Source organism: Pinus tabuliformis, chromosome 8 (assembly GCF_031772625.1).
Source record: "Pinus tabuliformis cultivar Carrire ecotype Pingquan chromosome 8, CPIR1, whole genome shotgun sequence".
Taxonomy (NCBI): domain Eukaryota; kingdom Viridiplantae; phylum Streptophyta; class Pinopsida; order Pinales; family Pinaceae; genus Pinus; species Pinus tabuliformis.
In genome coordinates this window covers 2,048,278,499-2,048,300,582 of record NC_142294.1, presented here as the reverse complement: position 1 = coordinate 2,048,300,582, position 22,084 = coordinate 2,048,278,499, and positions in this window count along the sequence as shown.

The window sequence follows — 22,084 nt, the reverse complement described above, 5'->3', positions numbered from 1 at the left end:
AAACATAAAAGGTAGTTTTACCTTTCACGTTCATCATTTCATTTCAAATTTGGGATTTTGGAGCTCTGGCGCTGTTTTCCCTCTCAAATTTCACTAGTTGATTTCGGGAGATCCTGTGGACCATTTTCTGCGTCATCAGGAATACGTAGGAGCTATCCTTGAGCTCTTCATTTTCATTCCATCTTTTCTTGATTCTAAGCAAGATTTTCCACTTTTCTGGGCCCCTGGGATTTAAAGATTTCGTTCCTCGATTATCACACATAGCTAGTATCGAGAGGTGTGATGCATACTAAGCTACCAACAATCCAATTAGTAGACATCTCACCTCGCTCAAAGGCAGGGTGCGATGGGCGCAGAAAGGTAACATTATACAGTGTTTTTTAATCAAATTTTTACCTGTTTTTGCTCAAAATTGGATCCTAACTCATCTATTGTTTGCATTTCAAATATTTGTTGGATCAAGATGGTTGTCACATGGCATGAATGAGAACATGAAGAGGAGGATATGATTTCTTTACATGACCAGGGCACAGTGGATGCATTAAGAAACTGTGGTTTACAAAAGATTTTTCGCAATCCAGTATGAGACAACAGATCAATTTGTTGCAGTGTTTTCTCAATGCTAGGGATCCTATTGACCAGGTATTCTAGATCAAAGGTAAATCTATTCCTTTCACAATCGAGGATATTTATTTTCTGACGGGATTGTTGAAGCGTTGTGCCACTCTTTCACTATCAGGATTTGCTCGTGGGGGTGAATCTGTGAAAGATTACATTCGTCAGTTCTGCAGGGATGGATCTGAACCCAATAGAGATGGTAAGATTAATATCTTGGATGTTACTGATCAACCTTTGATGACCATTTTATTTAACTTTTCTAGATTGGCTGGCAGTGGGACTTTACAGTTAGCAAACAGATCCTACATGCAGTATGCCCTGGAATGACTAGAACTAAAGGTGTTCAATTGGTATGAGGCGATACTTCTTGTCATAAAAGAACAATTGTCCAAAGTAAGGAATGGAAGAACCAAGAACTTTGGTTATGGATCCATATTTACTGCTTTTTCTTTGGAAAGAATTCCACTAATGTAGCCTCAAAACATTTCATTGGGATTGCCAGCACCGAGGGAACCACAGATGCAGAGATGGGTGGACCTTATGGCTAGACATGTTGGCCAGTCACATATCTCCTTCTCAGATGCCTTTCTCGAGTGGTTCAACAGCCAGGAGATGGTTTTTGTGGAGTATCTATATGTCGGGATGGATTTCCGAGGTGATCTGGATTTCACATTACCAGTTGGTGAGCAGTGGAGTGCTATAGGTAAAATGATTCGACAACATCTTTGTTTTTTCAATTTTATAATGTTTTTGTGTTTTTGATGTTACTAAGACTAAACAAACTCATATGCGTGTGCAGATATTGGACCAGTGCGACCAGTGGTATGCCGATGGGAAGCAGATGACGCTCCAGCAGGAGAGGCTATAGGGAGGGCCATCCTTCGAGATCTGGACATATCGGAGACCCTGGCAATGTTGCAGGATCAGATCGAGGGCCTCACTCTCAGCATTCAAAATGTCAAGACCGATGAGTTACCTTTGAGGTTACAGCACCATACTACTGGTGTACTGAGTCATTGGACTAGGCTCCTACACATGATAGCACAAGCGGTGACATGTTATCACCAACATCACTAGTCTAGGATGCTTTTCTGCATTCCTTTTGAGTTTCTTGGTCAGATGACTGATTTTGTCTTGGAAAAAAAACATTTTGTAAAAACTATAAACAACTATCTACTTTTCATTTTTGGAGTTTTATTTTGGCTGAGTGATGAAATCCTAATGCAAATGTTGATGTGAAATGATTCTTTACAAATGCTAAAAATGTCCATTTAACACATAGTTTTCTAATGAATCAATCAATGTGTTTAAGTTTCTAGAAATTTGTTGATATTGAATGGAATCAAAATGTCTTTCTAAAATATTAACTCTTAGGAACATGCAATAAATAGCTAGGTTCCGAATGGAATAAACACCAGTAAGCTGTAGAATGACGAGTTGTGAATCTAGCCTGATAATGAGTCAGTTATGCCATGTGAAATGGCATCATAGAGAATTTCAATCAACGTGCTATACTCAGCGATGTTGTTCGTCGATCAACCAATACATATCCCCTTGAAACTCACTAACTCGCCGCTTGGAGTGAAGAGTGGCCCAGGCCATATAAGATAGGTTTTGCGTACTACAACTAGCTCTATCGGCATACCCAACAAATGGTTCCAAAAATTCTGACATTTGCAACAAATGCGAATTGGATTACCTAACCAAAATGACAACTCTAAAAGAAAATACTCAAAAATGCAATAAAGCATATGTACAATGAGTTTACTACACTTAATCAAGCATAGTAATGTTTAAGATACAACCCATTTTAGGGCTGCGACAGTGTAATCCCATCATAATCAACTAGCTCGTAGGCTCCTTTTCTTAATGCATGTTTAACAATGTAAGGGCCCATCCATAATGGTTCAAATTTACCTGCTCATAGTTTGTCAGAATCCTGATTGTAAAGCAAGACTAGGTCACCTTCTGAGAAGACATGAGGCTTAACATTTTTTTCATATTGTGCCTTGATGTGTTTCTTATGTGCTTCATTAGCCAACGTGGCATAACGACGGGTTTCATCCAGATGGATTAATTCCAAGAAACGAGCCTCTTCTTCAGAAGTTTCGGAAGCAAATCGATTGCAAGGTTGAGGGATGAGATTTTGCACTAAATTGGTAAGACTGCTTTCAGACCATACACCAACTGAAAGGGCATAAATATGGTCACATTTCTCACAGAAGTCCTATATACCCCTAGAGCTGAGTACATGATTAATTCAAATTCTATTTATGGACTCCAATCATTCTCTGCAGCATGCGCTTTAGGACTTTGTTTATTGCCTCAACTTGTTTGTTAGCCTATGGATAATATGGAGTAGAACTATCATGCGACAGTTCTAATTTGGCAGTTAATTCGATCATCATGTAATTGCGAAAATGCGACCCATGATCTGTGACTATAGCCTGTGGTACACCAAATCTAGAAATTGCATGATTGAAAAAGAAAAGAGCAGCCATTTCACCATTATTTTTCAATGTAGGCATCGCCTCGGCCCATTTTGTAATCCGCCATTTAGCGAATGGACCAACAGCAATGACTGGCTGCAGTGGTGTAGGTGGTAATCTGGTTTTGCGATAAAAAATCTAACAAGCATGGCAAATTCTGACTGCAATTATGCAATCTTTGAATATGGTGGGCTAGAAGTAACCATCTCGTAAGATATTTTGTGCAGTAGCATAACCAGATAGATGTCCCCCATAAGCACCTAAATGACAATCATTTATAACTTTTTCGGCCTCCTCATGTGTGAGGCACCTTCATAAAATCCTCCTCATGTGTGAGGCACCTTCGTAAAAGCCTCCTCATGCGTGAGGCACCTTCGTAAAACCGTATCGACACCACGATGGTAAAGTGTATCACCAATGATCAAATAGTCTCTGGCTTGGTATCGAGTACGTCGCTATTCAGAGCGAGAGGTGTTGTTATATACCTAGGGGGGATAATATGGGGTACCAAGGGAGGTACCCAAGGTAATAATGTAATAATGGGATGGGCCATAGTAATAAATAAGGTGGTTAACCCATGTCATGTAAGGGACCACAAGTAGTTATAATAATATAATGGGCCCATGGTATTAGTTGATGGTATGAGGGAACCATGGTAATGACCCATGGTATTGTATGTATGAGGCCTATATAGAGGCTAGAGACTCCACATGGGAGATAGTGAAGAATTATTGTATGAACAGGCATATGGCTTGTGGAGTGTTCTCCTTCCTTAAGGAGTGAATGTATGGTGTTGCCCTACCTTAAGGGTCTTGATATCAATAAAGAATCATTTCATATTATTTCTGGGTTTATTTGCATTATTTATATTTTCATATATTTCTGGGTTATATCTACAACAATTGGTATCAGAGCTACAACAATTGGTATCAGAGCACTTTCTTGGGCGAACATTGGAGAATTTTTTTTTTATTTTTGCAGGGTTTCGGGGGCGGTGACTTTGCAGGTCAGATCTGTACATTTTGGTGCAAGACCTGTAAAATATAATTACAAATCTGGATTCTTTGTGCAAAAATAGTCGAATTCAAAAAAAAAAATCAGTTGAATCGGAGTCCGGATGAAGGAGATATCACTGATCTAAAAATCAGTGGGGTTGCAGACATTTTTCAGGGCAGCGATTTTACGGCGCAGATCTAGATGTCTTGGTACAAGATCTACAAAATCTAATTGCAGATCTGGATTCTTTGGGAAAAATACCCAATTTCAAAAAAAAATCAGTCGAATCGGAGTCCGGATGAGGGAGATATCGCTGATTTAAAATCAGCGCTTTTTGCAGAAATTTTGGGTGACGGCGGGAAAGTAGCAGCGCAGATCTGTAATTCCAGTGTCTGAATCAGGATTTATATCACATGGTGTTATCGGGAAAAGTTTCTATTCAGAACGACCCTATCCCACTGAGTTGTGACAGTGACCTCAGAAACAAACAGAGAAAACTACTCTTGTATTCTCCTTTATGAACTATAAATGAAGAGAAGTAGGATGAACCAACCTGTGTCTTGCGCTAGTCCTTTGATCCGATCTCTCTCCTCTTTGACAGCTTCCAGCTACCTGCTCCCTTACTTGCCCAGCGTCACCAAGTTCCTGCAAGTTCACAGAAGAAGGAAACTACACAAAGACATGGATTTATGTTCATAAAAAGCTTAGGATCAGATTTAAGCTAAACATACAAATATAACAATCATCAATGATATACAAGCATGTAGGAGAAACTCAAATAGTTTTATTGATAAAACAAGAAGATCCAGGAGGAGTTACAATCGATGATTCCTGATCCAGCATCAACCTCCCAGCATAGAATCCCCTCTTCACCTCCAACAAAGCATAAATCACCCAATACTCTGATATCTATCTCAAAACCAACAGGAATTCTCTGCAATGTACAAAATTCCAGCCTCTGGATATTTTGGTGAGGGATCCATATATAGATGTATGCAAAGAGGATGAGTCATCTCATGAATTGATTAGTGGCTTCTCTCTGTCAGTTCTTGCTTCCACTTGGAGACTGAGAACCTCTTACTCATCACTGGTCGAATTCAGTGAGGCAAGTGTCATTGGGAAAGATTCTGGAAGCTTCCATTGTCTCTCCACCTCGTGGAATGACTCTGCCACTTGTCATTTCCCGCTCAACGCACCCTGGTAGTGCATTCAAGTGCATTGCAACACACTTAGCCAATGTATTTGGGTGCTTTGCAACGCAGCTAGCTAGTGGAGTAACTGAAATGATCTTGATTTGACTAGTTCTGAGCAGTTTCTGGTGGAGAACTTCTGGGAAAAGCTGTAATTTGTTGACCTTATTCTTTAGGAGCTGGAACAACACTTTTAGGGACTTAGGATCCCTTGGTTTATGGACATTTCATGCTTATAGCTGTAAGGCACAAAAATGTCTATAACAGTTGCCCCCTAAAGTATGAGGTCGTTTATCGGGTGAAATGCTTTATTAGGAGGATCCGAAGTTCTTTCAATGCTGGGAGGAGACCTGTAATAAGATACAATACAATACATTATCTTCATACTGTTTTCATGATCTAGCTGAGGCGGGCATTCCCATGCTCAGCTTTATAAATTCATTTTCATGTACATAGGACAGACAATCGTCTGATGGTAGACTGATGATTCTGATGAAGTCATCATCCTTTTGGTAGGATGATTATCTGTGCTGCAATGTTGTACATTTCAATGTCTTTATTTTTCATGAATATATATCGCAGCCCGGATGGATGAAACTAGATCTGGGGTCTTCAATCTCATCCAATCTTCACTCGAAGTACAAGTCGATCCATGTGAGAAATGTTTTGAAGTCGAACATGGAAAGACATCGCTTGATTACCAGTCAATGATGTAAACTGTTAACAAGCGCGAGAGGAATCACCGATAATGATAATGACCCTCAAGGTACTGCAGTACAATTCACGTGGTGTGAATAAAGGACTTGGCGTCGAACACCACGCAAAATCTTTCGGTCGAAGGTCATTGATGTATACCTGTCGCCGGAAGTGAGAAACTTGCCATTGAGGCATGCAAGCTTCAAAGTACTGAAGGGGTTGTTCCTAGATCAACTTCTTGGATAATGAGCTGATGTCGACAAGAAGCGATCCGTCAAAGGAGGGCCTTAATGAATCCCACATCAATGACACGGAACGGAGCAAATGATTTTGATGGAGGTGAAAACGATCTGATGATATATGGTTCAGGGTGGCGGTCATGAAAGAATGAAGTATAATGTATGGTAGTGGATGGGACACGGGTGACTTCTCTGGATGACTTCTCTTGAACATGTCGGCGACACTTATGTGATGGATTGGTAGCATTTACCCCAAATGTGGATGGTATGGCGTGACCATGGTGATGTGACCGGTGAATGAAACAACCCAACCCGACTCAGGCACGGAGTGGAAGTGTCATGTTCAAGAGCGACTTGCTACCAATAAAGTTTCTTTGAGTTTTCTTCCCAATTTTTCCCCAGTCATTGCTGACCAGTACCTCTTTATTTTTGTCAAGCTTGAGGAGGATAACATATGCTTGTTCTATAATTTTCCCTTCGGGCAAACCCATCGCTATGTTTTAACGAGCCTAGCGATAGTGAAACTCGTTCTCGCCTAAAGACAAGTTTGTCGCTATTAATCTTTTTAACGAGTCTAACGACAAAGATAACTCGGTCCTTTTCATTTTTAGAGAGTCTGAAAAGGTACGTAAAGGTAACTCCAAAATTCCTTTTTCATCATCTAATCCCTTAAGTCCGAAAAAGTATAAAACAATACAGAAGGGATGAATTTTCGATTAGCTTTAACGAGCCGAACAAAACAAGCGCTCGATCTTTTTGTGCAATAATCCCTCAGGTCCAAAAAGATTAAAATCTAGAGGAGGGATAGCACTTCCTGTCGCTTTAACGAGCTGGAAGGCCAAAACTCGGCAATCTTTTCATATTTTACGAGTCAGTTGAAAAGAGCTTAAAGAAGACTCGTCTTTTGAGGAACGAGTGATAAAATGGGTAGCAGCTGATTCCAGGTAAGGTTTGGAATTTTCCAATCACGGCAGTGTCACAAGGATGGCTAGTGAAATCACTCTTCGCAGCTGTTCCTCAAAATGGGTAAACAATCAAATGGAGGTGAATGATCGGCCAAATGAAAAGTGGAGGTGACGGTGCAAACACGACCAAGGCTTTAATGGCTGAAAATGCTTCATTCACGGTGGTTATTTACAGGGGGATAGTTTATTTTTTAACGAGCTTAAATGCGGGTGGAAACATTTGCTCGGTCTTATGTTTATTTTTTAACGAGCTTGAACTATGTGCTAAAACTGCTCGATTAGATGGCCTTGTTTTGATTTTTACCATAAATAGCTTCGTCTTTCCAAAGATAGTACTGTATTTTCAACTGCTTCATCAAACTAGTTAGAAATGAACAATATTTGCTTGAAAATGAGATTAAAACGCTAATATTTTACTTTGAACTACGTAAAAGCAATCAAAAAGTGTTTTTTACCTCTCATTTTACCATTTCATTTGAACTTGGTTTGTTGGAGCTTTGGAGGTGTTTTCCCCCTCGATTTTCATCAGCTGATTTCGGGAGATTCTGTGGACGATTCTCGGCGCCGTCTGGACCAGGTAGGAGCTAAACCTGAGCTCTTTCATTTCATGGTTTCCTTTTTGCATTCTGTGCTTTATTCCCTGCTTTTCTGAGCCCCTGGGGTTTGATGGGTTCGTTCTGCCATCAACGCACCCTGAGCACATCGAAACCTGCGTTGAATGTTGGCCTGTATGAAGGCAGTTTGACATTCAACGCACCTGTAACACTGCTGCAGGTGCGTTGGGCGCAGAAAGAGGATTTGTTGCACAGTTTTTGGTGGAATTTTTGCCTGTTTCTCATCAAAATCAGGATCTAATCTCCTCTCTTGTTTGTTTTTTCAGAGATCTTGGAGCAAAATGACCCTTACATGGCGAGAACGAGAACATGAAGAAGAGGACATGATTTCCCTACATGATCCTGTTACAGTGAACGCGCTGCGGAATTGTGGCTTGCTGAAGTTCTTCCGCATCTCTAGCATGAGACAACAGATTAACTTACTGAAGTATTTGCTTGACTCTTGGGATCCTATCAACCAGGTTTTCCAGATTAGGGGCAAATCTATCCCCTTGACTGCAGTAGACATCTATTTCTTGACTGGCTTGTCGAGGCGGGGTGCCCCCATCTCTTTGTCAGGTTCGGCCCGAGGAGGCGATTCTGTGAGAGATTATGTCCGCCAGTATTGCAGGGAAGGATCTTAGCCGAGTAAAGACGGCAAGATCATCATCCGTGATGTCATTGATAGGTCCCTTAGGACTATCCTATTTACTTTTGGTAGGATGGCCGGTAGCACGTCTCTTCATGTAGCCAACAAATCCTATATGCAGCATGCCTTGGAATGCCTCCAACCGAAGGTGTTCAACTGGTGCGACGCAGTACTTCTTGTGATGAAAGATCAGTTGACCAAGATAAAGAACGAGAGGTTGAAGAACTTTGGGTTCGGTTCTATTTTGACCGCCTTTGCCTTGGAGAAGATACCACTGATGCAGCCGCAGTACATTGCACTCGACTTACCTTCTCCTACTGAACCACGTATGCAGAGATGGGTTGACCATATGTCTAGGCATGCTGGCCAGTCTCAGATTTCGTTTTCTGATACCTTCTTCAGGTGGTTTGATCGTCAGGAGATGGTTTATTCCGAGTATCCATATGCTGGCATGGACTTCCGGGGTGATCCAGATTTGGTACTGCCGGATGGCGAGCAGTGGGGTGCTATTGGTAAAATCTTTGACCATATTGCTGTTTACTGTTTTTGTTTATAATGTCCTTGTGCTTTGTTCTATCAAGACTCTAATCAAACTCATGTGTACATGCAGATGTTGGTCCTGTTCGTCCAGTAGTTCGCCTGAGAGTACCAGTTGTTGCCCCAGCAGGAGAGGTCGCCGGAAGGGTTATTCTTCGTGACCTTGATGTGGCCGAGACTCTTACAGCTGTGCAGGAGCAGGTTGAGAGCCTTACTCTCGGTATTCCAGATGTGAGGATCGACGAGCTACCTTTGCAGTTACAGCGGCATACTACTGGTGTGCCCAGACGATGGACTCGTCTCTTACGCATGATCGCACAGGCTGTGACTTGCTATCACGAGCATCATTAGACTAGGGTGCCCCCTAGCATTTTGAGTTTTTGGGTCGTGTGACCGATTTTGTCTTGGTTACAGAACATTATGTGTAAACCATAAACAACTATATATGTATTTTTGATTTTCGGAGTTTTATTCTGGTTGAGTTATGTGATCCACATGTAAAACATTGATGATGTGTTTCTTTTTATAAATGTTGCAAATGTCTATCTAACACATAGTTTGCTAATGATTCGGTTAATGTGTTTAAGTTTCTGGAAATATGTTGGTATTGAATAAGATCAAATTGTCTTTCCAAAATCTTGACCCTTAGGAACATGCGATAAATAGCTGGGTTTCAGACGGAATATATACCATTGAGTTGTAGTATTACGAGCTGTGAGTCTAGCCTGACGATTAGTCGGCGTATACCATGAGTGATGGCATCAGAGAGAAGTTTTATCAACGCGCTATATTTAGCGATATTTTTCGTTGATCGACCAATACATACACCCCTGAAACTTACTAACTCGTCGTTTGGATCAAAAATGGCCCAGGTTGCGGAGGACAGGTTCCGCGAACTACGACTTGCTACGTCGGCATATCCAACACATGGTTCTAATGGGTTTGACATCTGCAATAAATGTAAAAAGGTGGATTACTCGACCAAAACAAAACTAGCGAAAACAAAAATATAACAAAAGCATATTGGTTACTACTAGGCGTAGTAACGCTTGAGGTACAACCTGTTACGAGGTTGCGCCAGTGGAATTCCATCGTAATCCATCAACTCGTAGGCTCCTTTTGCTAACACTCGTTTAACAATAGGGGCCCATCCATAAAGACTTAAATTTACCTGCTCCCAATTTATCGGATTCTTGGTCGTAAAGCAAGACCAAGTCACCTTCTGAGAAGACACGGGGTTTGACATTTTTGTCGAACTGCGCCTTGACTCGTTTCTTATGGGCTTCGTTAGCCAAAGCGGCATCACGACGGGTTTCATCCAATTGGATTAATTCCAAGAAACGAGCTCTTCTTCTGAAGTTCCGGGGAGGAGATCGATTGCGAGTTTGAGAGACGAGATTTCACACTGGACTGGTAAGACTGCTTCCAGGCCATATACCAGTTGGAAGGGTGTGAACCCGGTTGCATTCCTTACCGATGTTCGGTAAGCCCACAAAGCTGAGTACAGGATTAGGTGCCACCTTCTTTTGTGAACTCCGATCATCCTTTGCAGCATGCGCTTCAGGACCTTGTTGATCGCTTCAACTTGTCCGTTGGCTTGCGGATAATATGGAGTAGAGCTGTCGTGAGACAATCCTAGTTTGGCAGCTAATTCGACCATCATGTGATTGCAAAATGTGATCCATGATCTGTGACTATAGCCTGTGGTACGCCGAATCTGGCGACTACATGATTGAAAAAGAAAAGGGCAGTTGTTTCACCAGTATTATCTAATGTAGGCATCGCCTCGGCCCATTTGGTAAAATAGTCAACTGCGACTATGATATACCCATGCCCCCCGGTCGAGGTGGGGTTACATGTCATGAAATCGATGCCCCATTTGGCGAATGGCCCAACAACAACTATTGGCTGTAGAGGTGGGTGGTCTTCTGGTTTTGCTATCAAAAATTTGACAAGCATGGCAACTTCTGACTGCGGTTATGCAATCTTTGAACATTGTTGGCCAGAAGTATCCTGCTCGTAAGATTTTTTGTGCTGTAGCATATCCAGATTGATGCCCCCCACACGCGCCTGAATGACACTCATTCAGGGCTTTTTCGGCTTCCTCATGGGTGAGGCACCTTCTCAGAACTGTATCAATACCACGACGGTAAAGTGTATCACCGACGATCATGTAGTCTTTTGCTTGGTATCGAATACGTTTTTGTTCAGAGTGAGAGGTATTTGGCCTAAATTTTTGGGTTTGGAGATAAATGATTATATCCCCATACCACTCATTGCTTGTAGATATCAGAAACAAACTTTCATCCACGATTGATTCTTCGGATGTTTCATCGTTGGACGACGATGGGAGATCGCATAATAATTCTGCGAAAACTAGAGCTTTCTTTGACTTGGATTTCACAAATTCCAGATCAAACTCTTGAAGGATTGCTATCCATTTTGAATATTTGCCCCCCAGCAACTGTCGCGACAATATATAAGTCATGGGGTTGCAATCTGACAGAATGGTAGTTTTCCGAAAGAGGACATAGTGTCGAAATCTTTGTATCGCTTGAACAGCTGCAAGCGCTAGTTTTTCAACATAAGAATATTTGCTTTCTGTATCATTTAAGTTCTTACTTAAATAATAAATAGGATGTTCAATTCCATCGACTTCTTGAACTAAAACCATTGCGATGGTCGTATCTGCTGCAGCCAGATACAGGTTAAAGTCTCTTTGATAATCAGGGGCGTACATTAATGATGCTTTCATTAGGGAATCTTTTAAAGCATCAAAGGAAGCTTGCGCAACCTGATCCCAGACAAAGGTACCTACTCTTTTTCAAAAGACGTGTATAACCTTTAGCAAGTTCGGCGTAATTTGGAATGAACCTCCTCAGAAAGTTTGCTTTCCCTTGGAGTTTCTGAATCTGAAGCAAATTCGAAGGTGGAGGCAAATTTATGATTGCCTGGACCTTACACGGGTCGAGACGAATCCCATCCTTGGAGACTACAAAGCCAAGTAAACGACCAGAACTGACGCAAAATACACATTTGTGCGGATTGAGTCGTATCTTGTAGTGTCGGCAACGTAGAAATATCGCTCTTAAATGCTGCGGATGATCAGTCCGCTTTCGCGAATGAGCCGGAGGTCGTCGAGGTAAGGTTGAACGATGTTTTTGATGTCATGGAAGGCATAATTCATTGCCCTCTGAAACGTCGCCCCTGCGTTCTTTAAACCAAAGGGTAATTTTCGATATGCGAATGTGCCCCACGGACAAATGAATGCAGTCTTTGACTGGTCCTGTGGGCGGATATTTATTTGATTATACCCGGAGAATCCATCCATGAATGAAAAGATTTCGCATCCGGCGCATTCATCAATTATCTGGTCAATGAAGGGTGTAGGGTAGTTGTCTTTTGGACAAGCTTGATTTACATCCCTATAATCGACGCACACTCTAATTGTCCCTTGTTTTTTCATAACAGGGACAATATTCGATACCCAATCGGTTAGAGGAACCGGGTAGATGAAACCAGCATGGAGAAGTTTTTCAACTTCTGCCTTAATGGCAGCGGCTTTCTTGGGGTGCACCTGCCTCAGCCGTTGCCGTACCGGTTTAACATCTGGATACATCTTAATTTCGTGTTCAACGATACTCGAGTCGATGCCTGGCATTTCACTGTATGACCAAGCAAAGACATCTCTGAATTCGCGAAAAAGAGCGTTATATATTTCCAGTTCTGAAGGAGAACAACATTTGCCGACATAAATATTCTCTACAACATCTGTTTTGGTCGAGATATTTATGGCTATAGTCTCTTCAATGTTGGATAAGTTTCGCTCGGAATCCACCGTATTTACAGTATTTGATAGAAAATCAACTACTGAAGGATGGTAAAGGTCATTTTGAGTATCTTCTTCATAATTCGGAAGAAGAGAACGATGGTGGGAATCATTCCATGGTGCTCCTTCAACTACCATAGCTTGGAGAATTCCTTCGTCGGTGTCATGCACTTGCGACCAAGGATCTGAAGGAGTACCATATTCTCTAGACCTATCTATCCAAACGCTTGATGAGCGTTGATTTGGGTTTGCCTCCCATGCCAGAAACATTGATTGCTATAATATTTCTATTGGGCTTGGGGGCAAAACCATTGCATGATCCATGTTGATATCGTTTTCTGAGATCTTTGTGGAAGATATCATGTTGCAGGTTCCTATCGACGCTACTTCCGCCAGATTGATTGGAGGTGGAAGAGCGAAAGTTCCCATTAGTATAGGATCTTTTAGTAGGCCTACTCCGATATTCTGAAGCGAATGGGGGCTTCCATGGATCATGGGAATGCTTCCTGTAACTTGAGAACCATTGGGGAGGAAGTTTTGTTGGTCGACGATTGTAATCCCTCCCTGAAAGGGAAATGCAATCTTTCTAAAATAGGTCGACACAACAGCTGCCATGGCATATATCCATGGTCGTCCTAGTAGGATGTTGTAATCAAGATTCCCATCGATGACTTCAACATCTATTTCTACTGTTTTCCCTCCTAGTTCAACTTTCAAGTTATTTAGGATACCGTATGGGGTATATGTCCTTCCGTCGAATGCTTTTAATGTTGTCGCAGATCGCGACAAGGTTGGAGATCCTAAAGTTTTCCAGCAACTCATCGACATAATACATGTAGATGCCCCCTCATCAATAATTGTTCGGTGAACAGTTTTGTTGAGGGCTTTCACTTGAACAAGGAAAGCTAATTGAGCTGGTAACTGAGGATCGTACCCTTTGTGGTCGAAGGATACAAGATTGGAATCCTTTGGATCAATCCCACCAATGGCCGATAACAAAGCCTGCCTTTGGGATGGGCAATTTTGTAGTACTTCAAGAGTCGACATAGCGGATGGCGATTGGGCCAAATCTTCCACTATGTTATAATGCTGCGCCGCTCTAGCGCGGGGATTAAATGTCGACTTGTGTACTACTCCCTTTGGCGGTTTTATTGTCAATTCAGGGATGGTGGGTGGTACAACTTCTGTCGAAGTTGTTGTCGAACTACTTGGTTGATCTTTATCCTTGTTGTTCGACAGCTGCGGATTCCCGTAATCTTTGTTCCTTGTCGAAATCAAAGCATCATTCTGCTGTTTTGAAATCGACAACATTAGCACTTGAGACGGGGAAGCATTTCCACTTTCAACCAGATTTGTTCCTGGATTCGGAAACGGATCAGTTAACACTGCTGAGGTTTTCGAATTCTTAAAGAATTTTTTAAGCTCAGCTCTGTGTGGACAATCTAAAGTCCGATGATCCTCATCGCATATCATGCATGGATATTTTTGTTTCCTATTTCCAGGAGGGTTTGAAGAAGATTTTTCAGGTGATGATTCATCCTGTTTCTTCTTCTTCCCTTTTCCTTTCTTCTTGCTTCCTGGTTGTTTGGTTTCTTTGCCCTTATCTGTCGATACGGCATTTACTTCCGAAGCAAGAAGTTCGTCTTTTGCATTTTGATCTGAAATCTTACGGGCCTTTTTGGATGTAGCCTTTGTCGATTTCGTGTCTGTTGTGCCAATCACGCCATCGCCGGCATGAGAGTCATTGTTCGATTTAGGAGGAGGAGGAATTGAGAATTCCGGTCTAGGGGCGTCAGGTATTTTGTCGTAGAGCGTGCCGGACTGAGTGTAAATCAAGTCCAGATATTGTGCACGAGCGATCACTTGCTCTTCCGTTACGACTCCCCCCTTTGCCACATCTTCCGTGATGGAAGGCAGTAATGACTTGATAAACCATTCAGCTAATAGCTGATCGGGAACGTATGTTTTTACCATCCTACGACGACGTCGCCACTCATGTATATGATCAGATATGTGAGTGGCGGTTGTCTGTTTAAAGTTGGTAAGCAGTTCCGTTCCCATTTCATACCTTATTGGTAATTGAAAATGGGTTAAAAAGGTTGTGGCTAAGGTGCTGAAGTTGTCGAACGAAGCTCTAGGCAATTCAATGTACCATTTTGCCGCTGGACCCGTTAACGTCCTCTGAAAAAGGCGAAGCCTTATCGAATCATCATTTAAAGTGTTTGATGAACACCATAGATGAAATGTCATCACGTGATTCGATGGATCTTCACCCGGATTTCCATTAAATTTAGGAATATCTGATGGAAGTTTATGCGGAATCGCTGGCCACCAAGGGGCGTAAGCAATTGGATCGTTTGTTAACCGGTTTAAATCAGGAAACTCTAAAGTTGCCACGAATGGTAACTGTTGATTCAGGTTAGGTGAAGCATACCCAGGATACGATGGAATCACCTGAGCAGTTGGTCTTTGCATACCGGCATAATGCATTTGATGCTGGTATGTTTCGTAAGGTTGGTGGACTTGACCATTATAAAATGGTTGATTTTGACCGTTTTGAATGTACGGCTGTCCACTGTTTGCAAAGATCTGCTGCTCAGTACCTTGGTATACTTGTTGGAATTGTGGTTGTTGGTATTGCACCAGCCACGGTTGTGAAGCCATGTGCTGTTTCCCAATACTAACCGTTTGACCAAGGTGAGGGGTAATTGTACCCGTATGGACCTGTGTTGCCCCACTAGTTGGCGATTGTGGTTGAGTCGCAGGGTCAAGGGGCTGTTGCATTACAACCTGAGAAACTTGAGGTTGACATACAACAGGCAGCGCTTGAACTTGCGACACCGTCACAATAGCTGGCGTAGTCGGTATGTTTGACACAGGTACGCATTGTTGCATCGAATATACAACTCTTGGTTGTTGAGGTAGTATAGGTACCCAACCACTTGAGGTAATTCCAGTATAACCTGAATGTTGTTGTGAACTCCCGTATGGATATCCTCCGGAGGTGGTAATGAAAGGGCATACTGCCCCCCATACGGTGGTAATCCAGAACTCAAGGGAATTTTTTGCCCTTGGGGACCGGACTGCCCAAATTGACCTCCAAATGGATCAATTTGTTGAGACTCAACATAAGAGTTTCCGGATATAATTCTGGATGAACAAACAGGAACGGACCAGACTGTCGAAATAGCCCCTAGATGGGCTCCTTCTAGCGGTTGTGAGCTAGTCGGGACAGATGGTATGCCGGCGAACATTGTTGGAGTGACAGCAGGGAGTTCTGCCGTCGCTGTGTCAGAAGACACAGTCCTAGATGTTGACGGTTGTTCAGACATTTGTAGTCTATCCAAAAGATTACCTAGCGATTCTACAGGAACTTCCGCTGGTGGTAGACTAACTTCTGATGTCGAAGGAAATAGAGTGATCCCGACTCCAAAGTGCGTTGGAGTACTTGCTTGAGGATCTTCTACAATTTCTTCTATCGCAATCAGACCAGGTGGAAGGGGAAGACCGTCAGGTCCGTAAAATATTTCTGGTGCTGAAGAAACAGCGACAGATGTTTGAAGAGTAAGACTCTCTGAACTGGTTATAGATGGAACTGGTTCAGTAACACAAGTGTTTACTCTCAAACTAGGATCAGTACCACTGTCCTTCTGTGGCTGTTGAACTTCTTCTGTTGAGGCAAGGATTCCAGAAATGTTTGGAGTAACCGGAGTCTCTGATGTCATTGGAACACTTGTTCTAACTTTGATAGGAGACTTGGATCCGGTTAAACGAGTTCGCTTTGTCCGTACTGGTTTCGCTTTCGGAGACAAAGACGGTTGACTCGTAAGCCTCCGCGAACGACGGGGTTTCAATTGACTTTCTTCCACGATTGCGGATTACTCGATCAACTAAAATAAAAGGGAAAGTATGTTTCCGTATTAAATGAATTTTAGACGCTTTTGACACAACTTGTTTTTTCAGTTTTAAAGAGTCGAGAAAAAACAAAAGATGACTCTAGTCTCCTTCGATTTTTAATGAGCCTGAAGTGACAAGTGCTCAGATGGACCTTTTCCGTTAAGGATTCTGAAAAGGAACGAAAGGGACTGCTCTGGAGGTCTAGGTAGAGGGAGTACCAAACCAATCGCAAAACTGCAGAATACTTTTTACAGTACGGCAGTCAATCTTCCCGAATGCTGTGTTCGGTGCATTGCGATCAGTAGGGTGGCCGACACGGCTTCCTATGGATAAAGGTTTTATGCCTATAGGGGTCTCCCAATATATACTCGACGGTACGTGGGAGCACAAGTCCGTACTGGCACTTATCATCTCAAAGTGGAGGAATCACCCAACCATCAGTGAGGACAACAGTTACCAGGCTTTACGACGCCGGAATACGTCTCTAGCCTAGACCTCTAAATGTTGTGCGTTAAGTTACAAAGCGTTGTTAAGTTCATTGAATTTATTTTAAGTTGATCTTTCTTATGAAGTTTGCCTTTTGGGTTCACCACGAGATGTAGATGTAATTCCTAAAATGCAATCTAAAGATGATAAGCAAGCTTTTATCTCTTTTCAGCAATGAAAATCCTAGCTACAAGGGGAAAAGAAAGACACAATCTTTTCTCAAAGAGCAAAGAGCACACTGTAAATGCACTTTTCCTAAATCAAGCCAAACAGACTGTCAATATGCAAATGCACATGTGCATGTATTTGTTTTTCACTTTCTTAATATTGATGCCTAAAAAGAAAGTTGTTGTACAAATTTGAATTTGCTTTCAAGTGAAAAACACAAACAAGCTTCTTTTCGAAATCAAAAGGTAGAGATGATTACGACACTTTATGATTTTGAAGTAAACACTTGTTTTGACACTAGAAATTCACAAATTCAAGCCAAAGGCAAAAGTAAAAGCATAATCGACTGTCAACAGCAAATAAACTTTCTCATAAGATCAAAATCGACACTTACGACAGATCTAAATCCAAGGACGACAGTATGACTAGTCTACTTTTGCAATGGGAAACTGTAAATGACGTAACAAACACACAAAAAAAATACAGTTTCTTTTATACAACTGAGGCGGAATTAAGGCAAAGAAAAGGGGCTTTTAAACAGACACACACACTGATCACAGGCTGCAAAAATCAGAGACAAAACTGGAAAAAATGAGCAAAGAACCTCCGCTGCACAGGGCTAAGCTGATCAACGCACCTGGTACACAGAGAAACTGGATTGCAACGCAGGTTGCCCTCTCGGGAACTGCGCTGAAATGCAGAGACTCTTCACAGCACCTGCGCTGGGGCAGAAACGAGAATTCTATCCGGGTTCTGGGTCACTGTTTGCAGTTTAATCTATGGTTTTTGGCCGAGTAAAAGCAATCAGTAATGTACAATCAGAGGGTTGATTTAAAAGAGGTTTAAGAGCTATCACAAAGGGTAATCAGGTCATTTGTGAATCATCTGTTCAGATCATAAACAGATCCAGTGAATGGATTGAAGTAGCAGATGTCTACTTTGCATTTGTAAATGGCAAATGCAGTTCGATTCGCTACTTCTAAGTTTATGAGATGAACAACAAGATAAACACAAACAAACTAACTAGACATGATCCCCAGCAGAGTCGCCATTCTGTTATCGGGAAAAGTGTCTATTCAGAATGACCCTATCCCACTGAGTTGTGACAATGACCTTAGAAACAAACAGAGAAAACTACTCTTGTATTCTCCTTTATGAACTATAAATGAAGAGAAGTAGGATGCACAACCTGTGTCTTGCGCTAGTCCTTTGATCCAATCTCTCTCTCTTTGACAGCTTCCAGCTACCTACTCCCTTACTTGCCCAGCGTCACCAAGTTCCTGCAAGTTCACAGAAGAAGGAAACTACACAAAGACATGGATTTATATTCATAAAAGCTTAGGATCAGATTTAAGCTAAACATACAAATATAACAATCATCAATGATATACAAGCATGTAGGAGAAACTCAAATAGTTTTATTGATAAAACAAGAAGATCCAGGAGGAGTTACAACCATGATTCCTGATCCAGCATCAACCTCCCAGCATAGAATCCCTCTTCACCTCCAACAAAGCATAAATCACCCAATACTCTGATATATATCTCAAAACCAACATCAATTCTCTGCAATGTACAAAATTCCAGCCTCTGGATCTTTTGGTGAGGGATCCATATATAGATGTATGCAAAGAGGATGAGTCAGCTCATGAATTGATTAGTGGCTTCTCTCTGTCAGTTCTTGCTTCCACTTGGAGACTGAGAGCCTCTTACTCATCACTGGTCGAATTCAGTGAGGCAAGTGTCATTGGAGAAGATTCTGGAAGCTTCCATTGTCTCTCCACCTCGTGGAATGACTCTGCCACTTGTCATTTCCCGCTCAACGCACCCTGGTAGTGCATTCAAGTGCGTTGCAACGCACTTAGCCAGTGTATTTGGGTGCTTTGCAATGCAGCTAGCTAGTGGAGTAGCTGAAATGATCTTCATTTGACTAGTTCTGAGCAGTTTCTGGTGGAGAACTTCTGGGAGAAGCTGTAATTTGTTGACCTTGTTTCTTTAGGAGTTGGAACAACACTTTTAGGGACTTAGGATCCCTTGGTTTATGGACATTTCATGCTTATAGCTGTAAGGCACAAAAATGTCTATAACACATGGGCAGATGCAGAATGGTTGCTCCATTTCCAAAAACAGGTTATAATAGAGATTCTGAGCAATATTGACGAAACTGTGACAATTACAAATTTTCGCCAAGTAAGTAAATTTTTCTCATGGAGAAGCTATATTTTACAGGGAAAGATAATGGTCTTACTATTGAAGAATACATAAAACAAAAAAAGTCAATATGGGACAAAAGTTGGAAATGGTGGGCAGTGGAGAATCTTAGAGATGAGGCGGCCACGTCGTGGGGATTGCTTAACCAAACGACGTGTTACAACCTGCCTGATGAAGAATTTGAAAAATTCCTTTTAGAAAGATGGTCTCATGCTAGAAAACAAGATAAGGAGAAACATATGGGTTATTTCCTACTGATATATCTTTATTGAAGGTTCATGGATTGATTCAGAAGGAGAAAATCGTTGTGTCTATAAATCCTAGTTGCAAGCAAAATCTTATAAGTGTTAATTTGGCAAAAAGATTGAAAGTTCCAGCACAACACATTGAAACTACACAGATTGATAATGAGGATGTTCAAGTGTACAAGGATTTGAAGATTTCTATGGATAAATATGTGTTGCATGGTGATTTTTATGCTTCAGAGATGGATAATATGGATGTTGTTTTGGGATATCCTTGGATGGAATCCATGGGTACTATCAATATTAATGTGCAGAAGAAATTCCTGAAGCTCTGGTATAAAAAGAAGAGAATTACATTACAGGATATTTCCATCAATAAGCAGGTAGAGCACATGGAGGCTGAAGCAGAAGATGTTCCAGGGACTGACATATCAGATGATGAGCCTTTGATGATCAATAATCAAACACAAACAGAGGCTGAAGAAGAAAAGATTACAGGTAATGATACATCAGAGGAGGGCTCAGTGGTTGAAGTCATATTGAAAAAGAAGACACCACAATAGGCACCACAGCAGGGTGAAGTAAAGAAAAAGCCATCGTGGGTTAAAACTTCAACATATCATCACCCACATCACCCTGCAAGACAACCATCAAGATGGCAACCAATTAGCCACATGGACACCAACCCCCGCATGACAGATCGAGAGGAACAAAGATCCACCTACTATACATCCACACAGAAGCACTACCACAGTCGACTTCCATCTCAAGCGAGCGAGGCACCAGCGAGATCGAGGGTTCACCTTTCTCTTGGATGGCTAGATGCATGTGCATGGTATCAGTGGACTACTCTTTTGATTAGATGTTATTATTTGTGTTCTTCCCATGTTTCGGGGACGAAACATGCTTAGGGGGGTGGAATGTTATATACCTAGGGGGGATAATATGGGGTACCAAGGGAGGTACCCAAGGTAATAATGTAATAATGGGATGGGCCATAGTAATAAATAAGGTGGTTAACCCATGTCATGTAAGGGACCACAAGTAGTTAATAATAATATAATGGGCCCATGGTATTAGTTGATGGTATGAGGGAACCATGGTAATGACCCATGGTATTGTATGTATGAGGCCTATATAGAGGCTAGAGACTCCACATGGGAGATAGTGAAGAATTATTGTATGAACAGGCATATGGCTTTTGGAGTGTTCTCCTTCCTTAAGGAGTGAATGTATGGTGTTGCCCTACCTTAAGGGTCTTGATATCAATAAAGAATCATTTCATATTATTTCTGGGTTTATTTGCATTATTTATATTTTCATATATTTCTGGGTTAGATCTACAACAGGTGTTAGGCCTAAAATTTTGGGTTTGGAGATAGACCAGTATATCCCCATACCACGGATCACTTGACGATATCAGAAATAGAGTCTCATCCACGATTGATGCTTTTGATGTTAAATCGTTGGAGAACGAGGGAAAGTCGCAAAGTAACTCTGCGAAGACGATAAACTTCTTTGATTTAGATTTGGTGAATTCCAAATCAAACTCCTACAAAATCCATTTGGAATATTTCCCCCCATCAATTAACATGACAAAATGTATCTCATAGGGTTGCAATCTGACAGAATGGTAGTTTTGCGAAAGAGTACATAGGGTCAAAATCTATGTACTGCTTGAACGGCTGCTAAAGCCAACTTTTCAACATAAGAGTACTTTCTTTCTGTATCATTAAGATTACGACTTAAATAATATATAGGAAGTTCAATTTTGTTATCTTCTTGCACTAAAACCATAGCAATGGTTGCATTTGCAGTAGTGAGATACAGGTTGAAGTCTTGCACAACCAAATCCCAGTGGAAGGGTACCCCTTTTTTCAAAAGATGTGCATAACCTTTAGCGAGCTCAGCATAATGTGGTATGAACCTCCTCAGAAAGCTAGCTTTCCCTTGGAGTCTCTGAATCTGAAGAAAATTTGAAGGTGGAGGCATGTCAAGGATTACCTAAACCTTAAATGGGTCGAGTTGAATTTCATCCTTAGAAACTACAAAACTAAGCAATCGACCAGAACCAACACAAAACACACATTTGTGCAGATTGAGTCGTATCTTGTAGTGTCGGCAATGTAAAAATATGGCTCTCAAATGCTGCGGATGATCAGTCCATTTTCGCGAATGAGCAGGTAGATCGTCAAGATATGGTTGAACGATGTGTTTGATGTCATGGAAGAAGTAATTTATTGTCCTCTGAAAAGTTACCCCTGCGTTCTTCAAAC